The sequence below is a fragment of the Castanea sativa genome, chromosome 2 (assembly GCF_040712315.1).
Source record: "Castanea sativa cultivar Marrone di Chiusa Pesio chromosome 2, ASM4071231v1".
Classification (NCBI taxonomy): domain Eukaryota; kingdom Viridiplantae; phylum Streptophyta; class Magnoliopsida; order Fagales; family Fagaceae; genus Castanea; species Castanea sativa.
Window position 1 is genome coordinate 47,564,715 of NC_134014.1, and position 7,401 is coordinate 47,572,115.

Genomic DNA, 7,401 nt, shown 5'->3' on the forward strand with positions numbered 1-7,401 from the left:
GGAAGAAGAAATTCTCCGGAATAGTCACCGGTGTGGTGCCTGCCACAACGCCTCCGATGCCAAAGTTAGTACAAGGGAGTTTATAATAATAGACTATAAGAATGATTAGGGATATCTTGTAACTGTGTTCGTACCTTCTGTTGGCAATGCGTGGGCTTTATATATGTTGTTCTAGATTCTAGCCGTTGTGGCAGTTATTGTGGCTTTAATGCCTCTTTTAGTAACGCTTCTTGCTGAGTAATGGGGTTTTAATATGCCTTCAACAGTTCGTCCAGCTGGTTCTGTAACCGTCCGGGGTGTTATTGGTGGCATTGAATGATCCTGCTATCCTCGTTAGTGACGTGTATACTTGTTTAGGCTCGTTTCAGAGAGCGGTTTCGTCAGTCCCATCAGATGCCTTAGTCTCGTTGGTAGTTGAGTTCGTCAGTCCCATCACTCTTGATGGCAGACCACCCCTCAAACCCCTGCTTTGATTAGCCGAGGTGTTGTTTATCCTCAGACTTCCTCCCTGAACCCTCATGACTAGACCCCCCTCTTCATACACTAACATGAATCTCCGAGATGACGTTTATCCGTCTTCGAACTATTAGGTGTCCTCAAACAAGGCCCACGGCCCAACGCGCACTACTATGCCTGTCATCCCTACAACAACATATATATATATATAAAGAGTTGATGCAAAGTTTTGCAAAATAGAAAAAGTTGCTCATTTGACACATTTTGAGCAGAAAAACACCTATATTAGTGGGTGTAAAATTGTGCATTTATGCACAATTATTATAGTAACCGTGCATATATGCACGGTTACTGTAGCTATGCATATCATTAATTTATATTTTTTTCTCTCACCTTTCCTCTTTCTCCATCTGACTTCTCTCTCTCTCTCTCTCCCTCTCCTTCTTCCTCTGAACCGGACAAAACTGTGGCGAAAATCAACAGTGGCATTTGTTTCTCTTTACTAAAGATAAAACTCCGGCGAATTATAGTACCAAGTGGTCGGATCTCGTCCCAGAAAATTCTCCTCCAGATTGAGTATTTTTTTTTCCTTATTTCCTAGTTCTTGATTTTTTTTTTCTTTTTTGCTGTGTTTTTTGTTTGGTTGTCGAGAAACCTTAAAAATTCAAGTTCTTGATCTCGGTTGTTGATGATCTTTGAAGGTTTTGATGGTGTTGATGATTTTTGAAGGTTTTGATGATTTTTGGGGTTTTGATGGTTTTTATTCTTTGTTTGATTAGTGGGTGAAGGGAGAACTTGATGATGGTGTGTCTTGATTTTTTTTTTTGCTATGTTTTCTGTTTGGTTGCCGAGAAACCTTAAAAATTCAAGTTCTTGATCTCGGTTGTTGATGATTTTTGATGGTTTTGATGATTTTTGGGGTTTTGATGGTTTTTATTCTTTGTTTGATCAGTGGGTGAAGGGAGAGCTTGATGATGGTGTGTCTTAATTTTTTTCTTTTTTGCTGTGTTTTTTGTTTGGTTGCTGAGAAACCTTAAAAATTCAAGTTCCTGATCTCGGTTGTTGATGATTTTTGGGGTTTTGATGGTTTTTATTCTTTGTTTGATCAGTGGGTGAAGGGAGAGCTTGATGATGGTGCTTGATGATCTGGGTTTTGATTAGTGGCTGATGATGGTGCACGGTCTGCAGTGGCTGTGCTTGATGATGGTGGCTTGGGTTGTGTGTGAGAGGATTTCAAGAGAAGTGAGGAGTCTGAGAGGTGAAGGAAATAATAAAAAATTGTAAAAGAATGAATATTTTATTGAATAGATGTGTAGAATAGCCAATCTGATGTGAGTGTTTTGTAAAAATAAGTGTGTAAAATAGAAAAAAAAAAAAGTAATTTTTTTTGCAAAATTTACAAAATTTTTGTATCAACTAATGTAGTTGCTCTTAGGACAAGTAGATAAAGCAAGTGTGCAAGGGCTATGCCCAAGACAGTGAACGAACATTAAATAAGGGCCCACCATCAAGCTTTTTTTGTATAGGGCCCATCATCAAGCTTGGTTGGTGTAATAAGCCGATTTAGCATTAATAAACAGTGATGCCAAGAGTACACTTGGGCCACAGGCCCACGAGTGTTGTCCACAGAAGCCATGTACTATCTAGATTCCCGCTCTAAGAAAATGATGTCTATGACTATATCGACGTTAATTTTTTTTTCCTCATTTTTTCTCCAAATTGAGTTTGAAACTTGGATGGAGGATAATGCTTGGAATTGCAGCAGTCCCTTCACTTGCCTTGGCTTTAGGCATCCTCAAAATGCCAGATTCACCAAGGTGGTTAGTAATTCAATTCAAGGTCGTTTAGGAGACGCAAAAAAGATCTTATTGCAAATATCTAATACGAAGGAAGAAGCTGAAATCCGATTCCATGACATAAAAGTTGCTGCTGGAATAGATGTAAACTGCACTGAGGATGTTAGAAAGCTTCCTAGCAAGGCTTGTGGCAAAGGGGTTTGCAATGAACTGTTGTTTAGGCCTTCCCCATCTGTTCGTCGAATTTTATTTGCAGCAGCAGGACTTCATTTCTTCTAGCATTCGGTTGGTATCGATGCAGCGCTGTTATATAGTCCAAGAATCTTCAAGGCAGCTGGAATTATTGACAAGAACAAGCTCTTGCTTGCCACAATTGGGTTAGGACTTACAAAGACTCTATTTATGTTAATAGCCACATGTTTACTGGATAAAGTTGGGAGGAGACCTCTCTTGCTAATAAGCATTGGGGGTATGCTTTTAGCCCTTGTAGGATTAGGATGTGGCTTGACCATGATGAACCACTACAATGAAAAGCATTCATTGGCAATGAACCTAAGCATTGCTGCTACTTAGAGCACTAGCATGGGTCTGAGATTGCATTCTTTAGGGCTTGGGCCTGTGACATGGGTCTGAGATATTTCCTTTGAAGTTGAGGGCACAAGGGGCTAGTATTGGGGTGGCTCTAAATAGAGGCATGAACATGACAATTTCCACGAGTTTTATTTCAAGTTACAAAGCAATTACGATTGGTAGGACCTTCTTTATGTTTGCTGGTATATGTATGGTGGCTTAGACATTCATCTATATATTCTTGCCAGAGACAAAGGGAAGGTCCTTGGAAGAGATGGACATGCTCCTCAACAGCAAGGCTAGGATAGAAAATACATAATGGCAAGGGGTGCAATGAAGAATAAGTGATTCAAAGAGTTATTTTTGGTGCTAAAGTTAGATCTTGGTGTTAGAATATAAAAATTAATTAAAGCATTAATTAAGACTAAATATGTCGTATGTTCTGTTTTCATTTATTTTTCATATAGTTTAGGGTCTCAAAGGCAAGTAACACATTTGTCACTTGTCTATCCAAAACAAAAGCATTTTGGCTTTCTGAAATCCTTCGAAGAGTATGATTTTCAATTTCTTTGCTGAAATCTTGGCTATGATTTCTAGTACAAATTATATATGCTAATGTGATGATATTTAGTGAACCATGCTACATTCTTCTTATGGACCAAGTAACCAAACTAAATTATAGACCAAGCATTAAAAAAAAGGATTTTTCCTAGTGTTACAAAGGATCCTATTTTGGATGGTGTTTTTTAAATTTTAAGGTTGTTCATGGGTCGGGTATGATTGGATCCTCCCCAAAAAATCACCTTACTCGATTGTATCGAGTCTTAGAATGCATTCTAACATGTCTAGTGAACTAATGCATTGGACACTAGCCTCACTACTTTTCTATTTTAAAAATATATACTAATACCTTTCATATTGTTAAGACATATGTGATTCATGTTAGGAATATATGTTATCATGTATTGGCTAATCCTTTGACAAAACGTACTTTACTTGTAATTAAATAGATCTAGGATGTGTTTAATGCTTCAAAGAACAAAGTTTCAAGTTCAAGTGTTAAAGCCATGCAAGTCTGTCCAAGAATCAAGTGATGAAGTGCTGGTTTTTAAAGCTTGACAGCTAGTATCTATCGAGGTTTAAAAAGATGTCTAAGCCCAAAACGCAACAATCTATCGAGATTTAAGAAAATCAGATTTTCAGTTCTGATTTTATTCCAATCCGTGAGTATGTGTTTGGGCTTTCTTTTCTCACAACCTTAAACATATATAAGGATTGTTTTAAGGGTCGTCATGGCTGATGTACGTCAATGCAAAAGTTCTTCACAAGCATATTGTGAACCGGAGACATATGCCCTATTTCTTCTTTCTCTTGAAAAAACTGTTATGCTTGTACACCGTAGGGTTTTATAACCAAGTAACTTCGTGATCTTCATCATGTGATGAATTGAAGAACTTTGCAGCCAACATCCTTCTTAATTTGTTACTAGGATCCGCGCATTTATTGGTTAGTCACGTATTGGGAGCCATGCATTATAAGGAGAGATTGTCACTGCAGAACAAGTCTAATGAGGTGTTGGGGTAAGGGTTCAACTGTAGGTTGGTATAAAGTACTGGGATTCCTTTTCTTGTAACCGATTGTTGTGATAATAGTGATTTCTCGGGAGTGGTGACCTTAAAATCACCCGGTGGGATTTTTGCCTTGGAGGTTTTTCCCATTTGAAAACAAATCACCTTGTCAACTTTATTTTCCGCTGCATTTTATTTTAGTTTGTGATTTGTTTATGCTGTCACGTACATTACATGTTAATTTGATTAATTAATAAATTTGGCTAATTAATCAATTAATTCATCAGAAGGGGTCAATACATTCTTGGCCTATAAAGTGGTATCAGAGCGGACACACTCTGATTAAGGTTTAATCTTTGCTATGTGATCCATTGACCCCTGTTTGTCATGGATAAAAGATAGCCACCCATTATACCTCCGTTATTTGATGGTACTAACTATGCATAGTGGAAAGTATTCATGAGAGCTTTCTTGCAGTCTTTAGATGAGAAAGTGTGGCAAGCTGTGAAGATAGGCTGGACCAAGCCAAAGGAAGCGCCGCCCGATTGGGATGATGCTAAGATCAAGACGGAAAACTTCAACAGCAGAGCATTGAATGCTTTATTCAGTGTAGTCACAAATAAGGAGTACAAGAAGATATCCTCCACTAAAACTATGAAGGAAGCATGAACCATTCTCCTGACAACCTATGAATGAACCAAGGTTGTCAAGGATTCGAAGCTTTAGAGGCTCACTACTAACTTCGAAGAGATTAAGATGGAGGAGGATGAGTCATTTGATGAGTTCTATGTCAAGCTCAAGGATATAGTGAACTCGACTTTTAATCTTGGGGAACTATTCCCGAACCCAAGATTGTGAAAAAGGTGCTCAGATCTCTACCCGAGAGATTTCATGCCAAGATCACCGTTATTGAGGAATCAAAGGACATCGATAAAATTCCTTTGACAGAGCTGGTTGGCAATTTGCAGACTTATGAGTTGGGCTTGACTAGGATTGGGAAATCAAGTAAGGGTAAGAGCATGGCACTGAAGACCAAGAATAGTGACATGGATGAGTCTTTAAACGATGAAGATTCTAAAATGAAGTCCTACATTACCAAGCAATTTAAGAAGTTCATGAAGAATGCCAATGCGAAGGGCTTTGACAAGGACTGTAGGCAATCTAGTTCTTCTCAGTCTAAGAGCCTAGTCAAAGAGAATAAGGATGCTAGGGATGGTGATCAATACACTATTCCCTCAGGACCCAAGTGCTTCAGGTGTCAAGGCTTTGGTCACATGAAACAAGATTGCCCTATTTATCTCAAGTCCATCGGGAAGAGCAAGGCACTTGTACTACTTTGAGTGACACCGATGCCTTCATTGTCACTGTAAATCTTATTGAGGGGATTGTAGAAGATGTGGATGAAGAAAAGGACTTGGTGGAATCAAAGTTTGAGAAGATGGATGAACAAAATGACATACATACAGCCTATGCAAAATTATACAAGGTCTCGGAAAAGCATGAGAAGTTGTATAGGTTGACCACCAAGAAGCTCAGTGATGTGGAGCTTGAACAAGAAGAAATCTCCATAAAGTTTGATAAAGCCAATCAGACTATTGGAGTACTGAGGTTTAAGAACAATTTCTTGGCTGAGAAGACTAAGAAGCTTCAAGCAGAGCTGTTTCAAGTCAGAGCTCAGTTGGAGAGGACTTCAAGTGCAAAGCTCAATGAGATGCTCAGTATGTAGAAATCTGTCTCCGATCGAACCAGTTTGGGGTACGATTTTTCTTCTCCTAATATTGCTTCTTCTAGTACTACTGTTTTTGTTTTTCTTGCTAACAATGTTGAATCTGAGACCAATGATGTTAAAACTGTGATAGCTAGTGAGAATATAGACAAAGGTAAATCTGTCTTAGGAGCACCCCCTAAGCTTGCTAAGAAAAAAACTAAAAATCCTAGGGCTAAGAAGAGTAATGCTCAAAAATCTAAACAGAAGAAGCATCATCTCTGTCATCATTATGCAGTAGCTGGACATACTCGACCAAATTGTTATAAGTGGCTAGTCACTCAACAGAGCAACAACATGGTCTCATCGGGAAACTTGAGTCAGTTTCCATTCTCTCTTGCTCCTCTTGGAGATCTCCTCAAAGCCTTCATATTCTTTTCGAACTTAAACGGTTGAAATTCTTCCCCCTCTCCACCGGTTCAAGGGTTCGTTAAAAGGAAAGGCTCTTCCAAGGTGTGGAAGGAAAAAGGCTCCAAGTGATTTAGTCATCTCTCTCTCTCTCTCTCTCTCTCTCCCTCTTTTGTGTTTGCATTACTTGTGTGTTTTGCTTTATTGTTTTGAGTTAGTCTAGTTTTTATGTATTGCTTTATTTAACTTGTTTTTGTTTATGTACATTGGTACTTGTGTACCTTGAATGGACAATGAAACAAAATTTTCTAAATTTTGTATCTTTTGTAGCTTAGATGAGCATCTCTATGCACAACTAAGTAAGTGAGCTTTGTGACTCGTGTTTGTGATAAGTAAGATTAAGTTATCTCTTATACTTAACACTTGTATCACTCTTTTTGACGAGAAAGACTAGAAAATCCTAAGAGAAAGGCATAAATAACCATCTCACCACCGTTGCCCACCAATCATGAAATGACATTTGTATGCTTCGGCATAGCAAAAGTGCTATGTCAAAAGCTTAACATAATTGGGTATTTCTTTTCTCTCTTTTATATGCCCATGCATGATATGCTTAAAAGAAAATATGCAAAGAAAAATTAAAGCAAAAAGAATCAAAATGCTTTAAAATATGATTGCAAGCGTGTATTCTAAGAGATGTGGGAGTTATAGGATGTACCTCGAAGGTGATAGTCCCCATCAAGCAATTATGATCGTGTGTGAGTTAAATTGATTTGCTCATATCTTAAATCGTCATAACATGTAAACATTTATGCAATCTTGCGATGTTTTTCACACATAACACACAATATTTTTTGCTACTTTTGATACATGTGTAGGTATAATGTGATTTGACCAT

The 7,401-nt window shown here is 38.1% G+C and overlaps 1 pseudogene; it reads left to right on the top strand.

Moving 5' to 3' along the window:
- Positions 1–2,169: 2,169 nt before the first annotated feature.
- On the top strand, positions 2,170–3,141 carry LOC142625437 (putative polyol transporter 6; annotated as a pseudogene).
- Positions 3,142–7,401: the final 4,260 nt, after the last annotated feature.